The sequence below is a fragment of the Peromyscus maniculatus genome, chromosome 7 (genome assembly GCF_049852395.1).
Source record: "Peromyscus maniculatus bairdii isolate BWxNUB_F1_BW_parent chromosome 7, HU_Pman_BW_mat_3.1, whole genome shotgun sequence".
NCBI lineage: Eukaryota > Metazoa > Chordata > Mammalia > Rodentia > Cricetidae > Peromyscus > Peromyscus maniculatus.
Genome location: NC_134858.1, coordinates 47439027 through 47454634, shown reverse-complemented (window position 1 = coordinate 47454634; position 15608 = coordinate 47439027). Strand labels below are relative to the sequence as shown.

Sequence of the window (15608 nt, the reverse complement as noted above, 5' to 3'; positions counted from 1 at the left end):
CACCTCTGTTTTCACCACTATTGCTCCGGCTCTGCATCACACAAGGAAACCCTTACTTCTTCTAATGTTCTGGTTCTCCATCCGATCTTCCTTGATCCTAACCATCTTTCCAAACCACTATGTTGCTTGATAGCTCTGTGTTCTTCTGCCTCCTGCCCTCCTACTCACTGTTGAGAAGATCCAGAATAACACCCAGCACTCTCAGGTTGACATTCAAAAGCACTTCCAAAATGTGGTCCTATCCTAGTGTACCCTTACCTCCCTCTAGTATTCCCATGTGTCCTGTTCTTCTTAGAGAGAGCTTATCCGCAGCTTGTACCTCCCAGACCCATGTGCTCTCCTAGAATCTGTTTCTGCATCTGGAAAATGTAAATGCTTCTGTGAGTTCTTCAGGAGTTGTGAGACTAAAACACACGTGTTCACCATTTAGTAGGAGAGCACTAGGGCTTTCTCAGGATTATGTGGCAGGTTCTGGGAACTTGCAAAGATAAAGTATAATTTCTCCCTGGGGTTGCTTAGGTAGTTACATGAAGTTCACACAGAATCCTTAGAATCTGGGACTATGGTTCAGTCAGGAAAGTGTTTGGTACGCAAGTATAGACCTGGGTTTGGATTTCTAGCACTCAGGTTAAAAGCTGGATATGGTAGCACATCTGTAACCCTAGAACTGTGGTGGGGGGTTGGAGACAGGTAGATATATGGAGATTTTGACTCTCCAGTTTGGCCGAATGGGTGAGCTTTATATTCAGTGAGAGATCCTGTCTCAAAAGTGAGGTGGAGATGATCAAGGAAGACACTGAACATCAACCTATGTACTCTACATGCATACAAGTGTTCACATATCTTTATGTGCATGGGCATTTTACACAAACACACCACCACCACCACCCCCTCAGGATATTTTTAGTAGGATAGGTGAGCATTGCTTTACATACAGGCCTACTGTGTGACCTGCCTTAGCTTTACCCCATCAAACTTTGACTTGCTAAACCCTTCTGAAAGCCACCCTTGAGCAATGACTACCTGCTATTTCCCATCCCCTCAGGGCCCAGCACCTTGTAATGTGAAACTGGGTGATAATCGATGCTAATGTGATGTGTTACTTCTTCCAGGTGACATATTTACATTTTAATAGGAGACAAGTCAAAGGAGGGTATTTTAACTGCTGCGGCAGATGGGTGGGGACATATTTTGAGTTATGGTGGATTTGGGAGCCTCAAATCACACCCACTCATACCATTTCCTGAGGTTGGCTCCCCTCCCTTCAGGAGCCCAGAGATGAGGATGGCCTCCTTGGGCTGTGTGGCTTCCCTGTGCTGTGGGAGTGTTGGACTCCCAGTGCAATGATGGATGAGACATCTGTTCCATGATGGGCTATTACCAACAATTCATTACTGCAAAATGGACTTACCCTCATTAGCCCAGAAGCTCCGAGTTTAATGTGGCATTCTGCAATCTCCCAGATTCTGCAACACACATTGGAAGCATGCATCACATTTTATAGAGCCAGGAAACCTGAACTTCAGAAAACAATGGAGATTTAGCATGCGTCTTGAGTTAGTTGACATATTTACTCTTCATGAATAAGCCTGTTTTGTAGACAAGCCCTGTAGCTCACAGCCTCATTATTAGAAATTAGTTCGCTCCATTGCTTGTGCCCAAGGGCACAGTTTTCCGTGGGGGGCAGTTACGCTCTTATCATCCTGGTGCTTGCTGTAGGTGAATGGCTTTCTGAAGTTCAGACCTGGGAATGTTCCTCCTGGGGTGGTCCCGGCCCTTCATCATGGGTCACCAGTGAAATACGCACATTTTTGCTCAGGGCATTTGGGGAAGATTCCTATTCTCCTTGATATTTGAGCAAAACCATGGTCATATATCCATATTCTCTCTCTCTCTCTCTCTCTCTCTCTCTCTCTCTCTCTCTCTCTCTCTCTCTCTCTCCTTTTAGAGAGGAGTGCATTATCTATAACCAGCAATCAATTCAAATAATGTGTGACAGACACAGTGTCAATTTGCTAAACTTTTGATATTAGAGGTACCGCTATTGAGGCGTAAGCTCACCGCCTGGCTCAGCTCATCCTTGGGAAATTACCCAGCCACTTGTCACACTCCCACAAAATGACAGTTCTTCAGGGCTTCTTTTTCCTCAATAGTTCAGGCATCTCTGAGAATTCTTTTACCTAGAAAATTCTACATTGTCGTTTACCAAGCTACCAATCAACAATTTGTGGATACTTTAAGGCCCAGGATCAAATTTTGGATGCCTAATTTCATTGGTGGCTGTGACAGTGGCTGAGAAAGACATTTTAGGAACCAAAACACGGTCAGTTGCCTTCTTTCCCCCAACTCAGGAACTGTACTTGGTAATTCATTTTCCTCACTCTGATGTGTTTCACCTGTATGCAGTGGCCTGACTCCAGCCTACTCATTCAGCCATCCATCCTTTGCCAAACACTGAACACTCATTATATGAAAATTATTGTTTTGGATGGCGAGCTGTGCTGAGCTCAGGTTTTCTTAGATTATGTAGCTCCACAGTTTAACTCTGCAATGAGATTCATTAAATACTTGTTGAGTGTCTGTAGTGGGTCAGGTCCTCAGCAACTGAAATAACAGATGTTCCTGGCACAGAACACATGACTGTTGTTTATACCATCTCTGATGTCAGTAATGATGCATACTTTTGGGTTGAATGTTCCCTCTTTTCTCACCCAACTTGTGCCTTTCTTGCTCAGTGAAGGGGTCTTCTAGTCCATGTTTCCATTAGGATGCTCATCTGGGATCTTGGATGACTTCCCATCTGGACTCTGTGGAAACAGAGGAAGAATGTTCTTATCTTCCAGCAGAACCTCTTCCCTATGACTCAATATCCAGAGCTTCTTTGCTCATCTCTGACTTCTGTCCATTTCTCTATCACCCTCTTCCCCTTGAAGGAAAGTCAAGGATCCTTTGTAATTTCCATTTGCTCTGAAGAAGATGCTCTGTGGCCTGGTGCAGGTTTTTATCCATCACTTGATGGATGTTTCTATCTTTGAGTTATTATGGAAAAAGCTACTATAACCAGTCATGTAGAAGTTTGTTTTCATTTCTCCTGCATAGATATCTAGAAGTGGCAATTCTATGTTTACCATTTGGTGAAACTGTTAGTCTGTTTTCCAGAGCACCTGCATCATTTCTGATTTCTACCACCATTCAACCATCAATTCTCCACCAAGACAAGCAGCTGTTCTTTCTGGAATCAGAGTAAGTGAAGGAAGCTACATTTCCCATCCTGCACTGGAGTGTGGCCATAACTAATGTTCACCTCCTTCCCCAACCCCATTACTCATTATGGATTTCTCTCACTTTAAGCCAAACCAGGTGGCTGACTTAGTACCCAGTGTGATTCAGTGATCTGCAGAAAGGACCAAGATCCTGCTTTTCTGGCAAGCTTTCCAGGGATGTCCATAGGGACATTGGATGGTGTATTAGGTTTTTTTTTTTCCCATTGCTGTGATAAAATACACTGAGAACAGCACCTCAAGGGAGTAAGGGCTTACTTCAGTTCACAGTTCAAAGGTATAGTCCATTACAGTAGAGAAGTCAAGGCTTGATGAAGCAGTTGGTCACATAGTATCCATTGTCAGGAAGCAGAGCAAAGAATAATGGTGCTCAGCGTCCCAGCCCAGGGAATGGTGCTGCCCACTTTTAGAATGAGTCTTCCCCCCTCAATGAACCCCTTCAACACAGCCCCTCATAAACACGTGCAGAGGTTAGATAATCCCTCACAGGTGTGCCCACAGGCTTGTTTACTAGATGATTTCAGACTACAGTTTTGACAATTAGCACTTATCATCACAGGTAGCCAAGAAATAGATCAGTTCATCCCCAATTGCCATATCCTTGTGGTTTCTGCAATTGTCCTTTATAATTTTTGCTGGGCTTTGAGCACTTAGATGGACCCTACTGAGTTCTAGAAGTAATCCTTTTTCTCACCGTCTAACAACATGGCAACTCCTCTTCTGTCCACCATCAACATAAGCAATGTTGGCTCAGAGGACAAGCCTTCCGGGTACTCACGAAACTGGTGTGTTTGTGTGTCTTGTCGTTCTTTCGGATTGCTGACTCTGATTCCATGGGGGATCATTACAGGACCAGTGAATCCCATGGGCTTTCATCCACTGTGTTTTTTTTTTTTTTCTGAGGTAAGAGGCTTCTAGGAGAGTACATTGTAAATAGGTGGCTGGTAGTGAGAGTCCATGAGAACTGGTCATGGTGAGTGACAGCAGAGGCAGGACAGTGAGACCCAGAAGATACAGAAAGATGCTTAAGAAGCATCTACAAAGGAGGACTTCCAGTGTGATTCAGAAATGAAAATACAAATACCCTATAAGCATGGGGCAAGCAAGGCAGTGGACACAACAGAAACCCTGGAGGAATTCAAGGTGGAGGGATGACCATGGCCTGGATTAGTTAGGGGACTTCCAGGGACTGGTCGGCTGGTCATTGTTTTGAAGATTATACAGATATGAGACTGGTGAAAAGGTAGAGGAAGTATTGCAGGTGGTCCAGACAGGGTGAAGAAGACTTAGATATATGTGAATTGAGTACGGTGCATGGGTGTGTTCAGGGCTGGAACACAGACCCATGTAGAGTTGATTTCTGGAAGGAATAATAAGAATAGCACTTTTTTTTTTTAGTGGGAGGGAGCCTTTAGGGAATAGTTAGTGTGGGCCAGACACCATGCTGCATTTCTACATGCTTTATTTAATCCTCAAAATTACCCCTAAGTAGGCAAGTCATTCTGGAGACAGATTTGGGGTACCTCGACTGACCCAACCAAGGACTTATGGCTTTTTCTTTGCTGCTCTGGAAATTAAATAGATATGGTCTAGCTTTTGCTAACTTTTATTTCCTTCATTTCTTTTATAGGGCCAAGCACATTGGGAAATTTCCATAATTTTGTTGACTACTAGGAACATTATGAATAGATCATTCATTATATGCACTGCACCTACGTGCTTGCCATGTAATAACTTATTTAATTCTCATACAAATATTGCAAGGTGTGGTAGGAAATTGAGACACAGAAAAGTAAAGTGATGTGTACAAAATAACATGGCAAGGAAGGGGCCAAGCTGTATGTTGGACCTCCAAAGTACTAGCTTTAAGCTATATGCATTTAATTACCGTGCCACTAAGCCTCTCAAAAAAACCATTTAGGAGAAAGGTTTGGAGACCCTATTGATAATTAAGTGATGGTGAGGCTTTTATGGCAGGGTCAATGGGAAGTCAACTGTTTTAGGGAGGATGAAAGGATGTGCTTCATTGGGTCTTCTACAGCCTCCTCCAGAGAAAAGGCATCTTCTCCAGTCCTCAAGTGTCAGGAGATGCAGCCCTGCACATCTCTGGGTGGCCTGTGTGTGTATGTTTTCTATTCTCCCCCCATACTCAAGACTGTGATAAACATCCATTTGCTTTAGCACATGTGAAAATACCTTAGCAGCTTCCTGCAGCTCTGGCCTGTTGCTAAGCAGTGACCCTTCTGCTACCATGGCAACATCACCAGACTCTGGAGGGCTGCTGTACCAATCTCCTGACTAGACTTGGGCCTCAGGATCACATTTGCTCTCAGGGGCAGCCGTTCTCTCTTATTGTTTAGCTCCATCAGAAAGGCCTGTGTCCTCCTCAGGGAAGCTTCCTAGGGAAAACAGCATTCAGTGCACAACTGATGAGATCCGTGGCTGATCTTTACTGCCGTCCCTACTTAACTCTGCGGGGTGGGTGGAGCTCAGGGAGGATGTGCCAGAAGGTGCAGTGAGCTTTTTCTCAACTGGACCAATGGAATGAATTAAGGACAGTGATGCCTCTGGAAATAAGAACAACAGGAAGCCACTACCACCCCGAAGGGGGGGTGGAGAGAGATTTACAGAAATGATTTTCCAGTTATAAACCTGGAATCACAGAGCAGGGGTCCCTTGGACAGTGGTTGAATCAACAGCCAGCCACCTCTATGATAACAATGATGCCATTTAGTCTAAGTGCGTCTTAGGCTATACCATCCAATTTGCATGAGTCCATTCTACACATATCTCGGACATATTCTTGTGTTTAGGTGACACACGGTTGTATTGCAAGAGACACAACTCTGGGGTGGGGGAGAGGCGTGTGTGATGGTTAATGTGACTTGTCAACAGCATGGCAGCACCTAGGATCACCTAGGAGACAAACTTCTCATCATGCCTGTGAAAGTTTCTAGATTAGATGAATTGAGTGGTCAGACACACCCTGTGGTCCGGACTAAAGAGGAAAAAGCAAGAAGAACGTCAGCATCCACATCTCTCAGCTTCCTGACTGTTGACACAGTGCCTGGTTGCCTTAACTTCCTGCCAACCAGCTTTCCACCAGGATGTGCTTAATTACCTCCAACCAGGAAGTAGAACAAACCCCCTTTCTCTTAGTTACTACTTGTCGGGTGGCTAGTCACAGCAGGAAGAAAAGAAACTAACACAGCAATAAAGAAACACCTAGAACTCCTCCTAGTGTTTCTCACTGGCCAAACGGAATTGGAAACATCCGTAAAGTAACTCAGACATGCAGCCTTGAAGGGCACTGGCCTCGTTAGTAAACGGGGCAAAGGAGAACTAACTTAGAAGTTATGTATGAATATGGTGAGGTAGGCAGAGACTAGCATGGCTGAGTTGTCAAACCAGACAGGCTAGGGAGACCAAAATCTCCATCTAGATCTGCCTGTGAGGCAGGATAAAGACCTTGGAGTAGAGCCAGTGGCAGACATATTTAACCAGGAGGCATGGCATCAGGGATAACAGGCAGGTGATGTAAGTAAAACCCAACGTATTGTCTCAGTCCATCACTGAGGGAAGTCAGGGCAGGAACTGAAATAGAAACCATAGAGGAATGCCACTTGCTGGCTCACTGTCAAGTTCATACTCAGTTGGCTTTCTTTTACAGCCCAGGGCCACCTGCTCAGGGATGGTGTCTCCTCTTTCTTCTGGGTGTTTCTCCAGCTCCTTGCTTGTAGCCTCAGGCCAGCTTTGCCCCATTTTCATGTCCTACACCAAAGAAGTATGACCATGGGTCACATTTTTTTTTTTAAAGATAATATGGGCACCAACAGCAATTGTTGGTATTCAAGGAGTGTTTATAAGAGGTTGGCCATTAAGGAAGTAGATCCCAGATACAGAACTGGGATTCAGATAGAACATTAGTTTTGAGGGAATTCAGAAGTGTACCCACAAAGGCTCTGATACTATGAACAAGTCATGGGCTTCAGCAAAGAATGTTAGGGCTGGATGCTAATGGGAGATACTTCTCTGTGGGTCTTTCATATTTCTGGCTGGTGGAAGGCTGACTTCTCTTCATTCTTGACTGTCTTCTCAAGTTGTTTGTGTAGTGAATATCCTCAAATAATATGGATTGCATCTCTTTCTGCAGCAAATGACAGTTATACTTAGAAACCTATATGAAATATTTGGGTTTCCTAAACTCTGGGCTCCTGTCCTAGACAATAACCCACCTTGTATTCTTATGACTTCTTGCAACCTTCACCTTGTTCAGTAGACGTTGAGACTTGGGAGAATAGTAAAAGTAAGTAGAACTGGCTACTGCAGCTGCTTGAAGTAATAAACCATCTCTGGTCTTCGACCTGGGATCTCATCTCTTTCATCAGCTTTTAAACATCTGTGGCAGGTTGACTTGTGACCTTCACAGTTCTTGACAGGCTCATGGTAGGCTTCAACCTTAAGAAATATGGGTCTGGACTAACAGGGAAAGATAACTGAGTCTGAAGCAAGGGGCCTGAGTTCTGTTGGACTTCTCCAAGGAACGGGGGAGAGCTGACTCTTAAGTGTAGGGTTAAGGGTTCCGTGTGGAGGAAATAGGAAGAAGAAATGAGGATCCAAGCTGCCTTTATAGGCACCAAATTCAACTAAATGATTAACTCTAAAAAGAGGCACATGGGACCTTCATAGGTTGTCTTTGTTTATTTGTGGTGCCATTACAGAAAATCAAAGATTTGATTATTTGTAGAACATAGAAATTAATTTTCTTATAATTCTAGAGGCTAGAAGAGTGGTTCTCAACCTTCCTAATTCTGCAAACCTTTAATGCAGTTTCTCATGTTGTGGTGACCACCCCCAACCAAAAAATTGTTTTCATTGCTATTTCATAACTGTAATTTTGCTACTGCTATGAATCATAATGTATATATCTGTGTTATCTGATGGTCTTAGGTGATCCCTGTAAAAGGGTCCTTCATCATCCAAAGGGGTCATGACACACAGGTTAGGAACCACTGGGCTAGAAAGTCCAAGATTAAGGCACTGTAAGGTTCAGCTGTGGAGAATGCTGTGTTTAAACATAGTGGAAGGCAGAAAAACAAGGAGAGTGGAACCCCCTGTGCAGCTTCGGTTTTTGTGAACTTGATACAAGTTCAACTCATTTGAGAAGAGGGAAGCTAAATTGAAAAAATGCTTCCGTCAGACTGCTCCAAAGGCAAGTCTTTGGGAGCATTGTCTTGATTGACGACTGATGTGGAAGTACCTAGCCCACTATGGGTGGTGCCACTCGGAGGCAATGGGCCTGTGTTGAATAAAGAAGCAGGCTGAGTAAGCCATGAGGAGCAAGTCAGTAGGCAGTGTTCCTTCATGGCTTCTGTTTCACTTCCAACCTCCAGGTTCCTGCCTTGGCTTTCCTCAATAATGGATTGCAATTGGGACCCGTAAGCAAACTGAACCCTTCATTCCTCAAGTTGATTTTAGTCATGGTGTTTTATCCCAACAGAAAGCAAACTAGGACACTCCCAGGTCAAGTCACTTTTAAAAGTCCACCTAGTTCCATCCATGAAGAAGAAACCCTCAGGCCAAGTCACCTCTTTCTTAAATTGGTGTGCTAGTGTGTGCGTGCATATACACGTGTTTTCATGATGTGTGTGCAAGCCAGAGTTTGACATGGGGTGCCTTCCTCAATTCTCTTCTACCTTATATATTGAGGCAACATCTTACACTTGAACCCAGAGCTTGCTGAGTCAGTTATTCTAGATAGCCAGCTTGCTTTGGGGATCTCCTGTCTCCACCTGCTGTGTGCCAGGATCACAGACAAGCTTTGATGTTTGTGCTTGAGGATCTGAACTACAGACGTCACACTTGGGCGGTGAGCACTTTGCCCACTGAGATATTTCCCCAGCCTTGCTCTTGGCACTTCTTAATGATCCTATTTCAGTATTTTCACATTGGCAAAACCTAAATTTTGGATGGGACACATTCACACTATAGCACAGACCATTTTATTCTTTGATTTCCAGCTCTGCATATTTGAATCATCTGAAGAAGATTCCAAAAGTGCAGGTGTCTGAGCATTTCCACAGGGATTCAAATCTCATCGGTAGTGAGTGACATGGGGCCGGTTCCAAGGTTACCTGGCTGTTCTGAAATCCAGATGAGTTTGAGACGCACCCACCCATCTACTGTGAGGAAGCAGGCTCACAGCATTTAAAGAAGCTTGATTCAGACTCTGTTCACTTGAGATTTTACCAGGCTGAATCCCCAGATCCCTGGGCTTTGTACTTGGCTTATGACCCCAGAGTCATGGATCGTTTCTGTTGCTCAGTACCTAACTCAGCTTCAGCCGGAGCTTCACCTGGAACTTGACCAATAGAGTCTTTCCCTCCAGAGTGGAGCAAGGCAGGGATCCAGAGGGAAGGCTTCTTTTCATGTTGTCAAGTAGGAGCCTGGGTTGCTAGGCAACCAGACAGTTCAAGGCAGCCTTGCTGCTCTGTGGTGGTGCTTTGCATTTTAAGATTCCTTAGGTGGATTCTGGAGACCCTTTAGAGTTCTGAGGGGCAGACATGGCAGCTGTGTATGTCTGAGTACAGGTTCACCCCGTCTTTGTCATGCCTGCATGGCTATCATAAGTTAGAGGAAAGGTTCTGGTGCCTCATAATGTAACTGGCCTGGCAGGAATGAAGGTATTCTAAAGAGACGCATGTGTCTCCAACTCTCACTATCAGACTGTTAAAACAATGGACCCTGAAGAAATAGGAAATTCCCCAGGAATCACATGTTGGGAGAAGGAAAGGGCTCCAGGATAGAGGGGTAATTTGTCTCCATTAAAGAGATTTCACACAGGTAACACCTTGTTAGAGGAGCTAACAGGATCATAATGAAGTCCAGACAATGATGGATCAGTGGTGAGGAGGACCACACCTTGACCAGGGTTGCTTACATGTACATAATCTTGGTTATTTGTTTAAACCTTAATCTCAGTTCAGGACCCTAAAGAAGACACTTGAGGGAGTCGTTGGATTTCCCTGTACCTCGGCCACATTGAATACATTTCCTTTTGCTAGTTTCCACTATTAATTTGGCTCTTTTGATTAGGCTGTTGAGAATGGGTGGCCAAACCTAGCTTGGGACATAGGCTGTGATCCTCCAACTTCCGATACCAATAATGGATATGAAGAGAGCTGGAATGCTGTTCAGCAGGTGATTATCTTGAAGAGGATGGCTCGTTAAAGCTTGAAGGGCCTTGGAGAGCTTTTGAAATTAGGAAGTAATTTCAAATTTATAGAAAACTTATAGCAAGGATCACACACAAAATATACCCACATTTTCTATTTTTATCAGTTAATCAATTTGCTTTGTTCCTGTCCTTTCTCTCACCATAATATTTTTCTTAACCATATGAAATGAGTTGGATACATGATGAGCCTTAACCCGACAATATTTCAATGTCTATTTCCCCCTAATAAAGGTGTCCTTTCCATCTTTTTAAAAATAGACTCACAGGACATCGATCAACTTAAAATTTAATTTTGAAATAGTATTATTATTTAATTCACTTAGTGTTTTCATATTTTGTCAGTTAACATTATGATATTTTTTTCAGTTTTTTCCTTCTAGTGAAAGATCTAATCTAGAATAACATAGCCTAGAATATACATTGAGATATTGTATTTTATTATTTATATATATGTGTGCATTTGTTATATTTTATTATCTTGTTTCTCCTTTAATCTGGACCCCACTTCAGCTTTGCCTGTTGAGTTTCCCTTCAGCTTTTTTGTCATGGGTTTGGCATATGCATTCCAGGCCAGAATACTACATTGGTGACATTGTGTCCTTCCTAGGGTATTATTTCTAGAGCCACATAATGTCAATTTGCTATCTTTTACTTTTGATTAACTGTGAAGAGTGTTTTTCAATCTCTCTTAGGTATAGTTATTATTTTATTCTATGTCTCTAATTGACAGTGTAAGTCCACACAAGCCAACATTTCCCCACATGGTCAATTTCAATCCTATTGGTGATTGTTACCTGAAACAATCTTCAAGGATTCCACAATGAAGCTTCCCCAACTCTTATTTCTTGAGGGCTCTATTATAGGTTAAAAATAGGCTTCCTGTCAAGATTCACCTTTGACCTTGGAAAGTAGTTCAAGGCTGCTAAATAGGGGTCCTGTTTCTCCATGACTAGGCAGGAACTTCGGAAGAGCTCTTTGGATGCTGTGCCTTCCTGAATTGGGTTTTGCATCATATAAGACTCGTTTCTGAGTCTCAATTTTACACACTGTTATAAACAACAATATAACCATATAATTAATTAGTGCTCCTGGGTTTTAGGGACTAGTCTATTTATTTGCTTATTTCTTTAAGCAATTAACAAGGATCTGAGTGCTTATAATTACCACACACTGTCATAAGTGCTGGGGACAGTGGTGAAATGGATGGACATAGAGCCTATCAGTGATTAATCTGAAATCTAGTGGGGAAGAGAGATATTGGACATACAATAATAGACTAAATTTTGAGAAGGCAGCAAGCAGAAATTGCCTTCTGAGACTGCATCAACAGGAGCAACCCTTCCTTGGAAGTCCTTCAGAAAAAACTGAAATTAAGGATGAGGATGGGATTGTGGGGGGAGCCAGTGTACCCTCTCCAGAGCATGGTATATCCATATGACTGGGTGTCTGGGTGAGGCAGGAGGGTCTCCTGAGAGATGGGGCTTTCCAAGCTATGGGAAAGCTTTTGAGCCTTTATAATTTTTTTTTTTTTATTCTGAGAGGTCAAGGGAAGTCTTTGAAGGAATTTTAAAAACACAAGCATGACAAAATTGCATATGTAAATGGAAAAGATCACTCTAGCTGTTCTGTGGGGAAAGGATCTAGATAGTGGGGGAAAAGGTGGGGTGTTGGCTGATCAACTGGGGGCTCATAGGGAGGTCTAGGTGGAGGATGACTGTGGCCTGACTAGAAGGGATGGGAAACGATCGGAACTTTCTGACTTACCATCTTTCACCTGGCATTGTTATGGGTACATGTGAAATGTCCCCTACACGATCATGTGTCTGAACATTTGGCCACCAGCTAGTGGCACTGAAAATTGAGAGATTGTGGAAATCTTAGGTGGTAGGGTTTAACTGGAGGAAATGGGTCACTGGGGGAGGGGACACGCTCTGTGTTACTTATAGTAATTTACAGTACTAGTGCCCACTTCCTGTTCAGTCTGTTTCCTGATTCTTGGACATATGAGGAGTCCAGCCACATGTTCTCACCACTATAAAGGCACTTGTCTTCTCATGCATTATGGACTGTATCCCTGTGAACTCTAAGCCATAATAAACCCTTCCTCCCTTAAGATGCTTTTAAAGTGTTTCATCACAGCAACAAGGAAAGTAACTATACAGGTATCATGGATAGCCCATGAAGCTGGAATTCTGAGACCCTGGAAGAGACACCCAGTCTGGACATGTGACCGTGCCCCACTGGAGGATGTCAGCTCTTTCTCTTTCTCTAAAAAATATTTAATTATTTATTTACTTATTTATTGTGTATATGTGAGTGCCTGAATGTATGTACATGCCCCAGTGCATGCCTGGTGCCCTTAGAGGCCAGAAGAGGGCTTCAGATCCCCTGGAATTGGACAGACAGTTGTAAGTCACCTATTGTAAATGGTGGTAATTGAACCTAGATCCTCTTCAAGAACAGGAATACTTTTATCTGCTAAGCCATTTTTCCACTCCAGATGTCAGCTCTTGACCTACCTGGGAAATGTGTATGGAGTCCTTCTGGGAGAAGGACTCATATCCACAAAGAATAGCCAACCATGGGGCGGGGCCTTACTGGTTGCTAAATAATTGAATTTTCTTGGGAATACCTCACTTGGTCCTTTTCTTTTCTTTTCTTTTCTTTTCTTTTCTTTTCTTTTCTTTTCTTTTCTTTTCTTTTCTTTTCTTTTCTTTCCTTTTCTTTTCTTTCTTTTTTTTTTTAAACAAAAGGAGCTGATCCTATTCCTAAGTATTCTACAGTTTCATTTGGTTTGCATAACCATTTGAACCTCAGGAGCATTGTGGCATGGGCAATTTTGGCTCCTAGACAACACATACAGAATCATAGTGGAATCTTCTCCCCACCACCCCAGCATTCTTTGCTTTGACTGCAGCTTTTATGGCACATGATACGTCCCCATTAACTTTTATTAGATCCATAATTTTTTTTATTAACATTGAGTACTAACTGTTTTCAGTGGCATCATTCTTCCGAAGAGTCCTCGATTAGTCGCCCATGATAACAGTTGCTAAATTGAAGTTGCTTCTGCTAGCATTTCACCCGCAGTAAATCCAACCATTCTTCCTTGTCTTGCTTAAGAAGCCATGAAATTTCCAGACATTATCAGAAAAATGACCACAGTCAACGTGTTCTAAATGGAGATGGAAATGGAGCCCTGGATGATTTGAATCAAGATGCTTCATAGATACAGACTGAGAGTGAGACCTCTCAGCCTACGTGAGGACTCTCTGCAAGGGAGGTTGCTGGGTGATCTGAGCTTCCACAATGGGACTGTATCTAGGCTTCTTGCAGCAATAGTCATAGTGATGGTTTTCTTCCCAAAGGTTAAGGACACAACAAAGATCAGGTAGGGCTGCCTGCAGTGAGGAGTGAAGAGATGTGTGGCTGACTCTAATCAGCTTCATGCTATCTGCTTCAAATACCCTTGCCGTGAGTTTCAGCAAGAGTCTATTATCTAAGAGGATGTGGCTTAATTCTTCCCAGTGTAAGTTCAATTCAACTCAATTTAGTTCAATGCAATACAACTCAATTTTACAGCAGATTTTTTTGTATTTCCCACATTATGGCCCAGCAAGATGCCCATATTCACTATGATTGGTTAGATTACAGAGATGGGACATTCGAAACTTACAGAGCAGGTCCCAAAGTAGTCAGAAGACCACACTGTAGCTTGCTGTTCTGATGTTTTCAATATGGAGCTTTCTGTTCATGAATAAACACAGCTGCCTGAGGTCCAGCTGTCACGATTTGAGGTCTGACAGAGGGGAAGAAGGGTAGATAGCTGCCATGTTTCCTTCCTGTAAGGGCTCTTTGAAAAAGTTGCATGAGATTCGTGTAACACAGAGTTCAGTCATGTTCTCCTATCTGTCTGCAAGGAAGAATGGAAAATATCATTCCAGGCAGCTTCAGCTAAGCTAGAATTTAGGGGTTCTATTACTAAGGAAGAATAGCAGAATACATATTGGGGAATATCCAGTAGATTCTAACATCGATGATGCAAGGTGTTATCCCTAGGTTTCTTTTAAAGAGGTGAGGAAGGTCCTTTGGTACACACACACACACACACATACCTGATGAATTTGGAAAATATTGAGGTACCCAGTAGCTGAAGCTGAAAACAAACATCCACTCACCCACCCACCCATCCACTTACCCATCCATCCATCCATCCATCCATCCATCCATCCATCCATCCATCCATCCATCCATCCATCCATCCACCCATCCATGCTGTCAACACATATACTGAGTATCTGCTATGTGTTCAACACCATGCTTATACTGAGGAAGTGGGTTTGAATTTATTAGCCCTTATATTCAAGGAATCTATGATCTGGTAGAGGACAATTGTGAGGTATATTAATAACTTCAGATAATAATTGCTGCACTAGAAGTTGCTATTCATTTTTTTCATTGAACAAAGTCTCATTGAATACCTACTATGTCATAGATGCTCTTGTAGACACCAAGGGTACCAAAGTATAAAGTCAATATTTTTACCAGAAAAACCGAGATGCAGAGTGACAAAAGGATCCATGGGGCTATAGGATGGGTACAGTGAGAGATAAGGATACAAGCTCACGACTGCGGAGACGAGTTAGGAAATGCTTCCTACAGATGATAACCCACTAAGACCATGAAAGAGGGACAAAGGTTTTCCAGTGCATCCTGGGGCCTCCTGATTTTTTCCAGTGCAACCCACTAAGCACTGAAGACATGAAGCTCTTTTGCCTTAACGCTCATGTGTGGTTGTATACATCATAGTGGCTGAAATTTGCTGACAACCATGCCAGGGACTTTTTAGTAATTCTCCCTGTTATACAATTGTGTGCATGGAAGTATTCACTTGGCTATGTTTCTTGTGAGAGTGGTAATAGAAGATATTTATGATTTTTGCATGGTCTTAAGCATGGATAGTAGTATTTTTAAGCTGTCTTAGGTCTGGAGGGCCTGACAAATGCATTTCCACCATGGTAAGGCACTGGAAACAAAAATGATTGCATCCCAAATGAAATGAAGACCCTGACAAAACACATCCTATCAGA

The 15608-nt window shown here is 42.9% G+C and overlaps 1 long non-coding RNA gene across 1 annotated transcript; it reads right to left on the bottom strand.

The window, feature by feature from the left end:
* Nucleotides 1-1345: 1345 nt before the first annotated feature.
* LOC121831104 (uncharacterized) lies at nucleotides 1346-9712 on the bottom strand. Its single transcript, XR_013052561.1, has 3 exons — nucleotides 9610-9712; nucleotides 2712-2807; nucleotides 1346-1520 (listed from the first exon to the last, which is right to left on the bottom strand). It is a non-coding gene; the product is annotated as an uncharacterized LOC121831104 (long non-coding RNA).
* Nucleotides 9713-15608: the final 5896 nt, after the last annotated feature.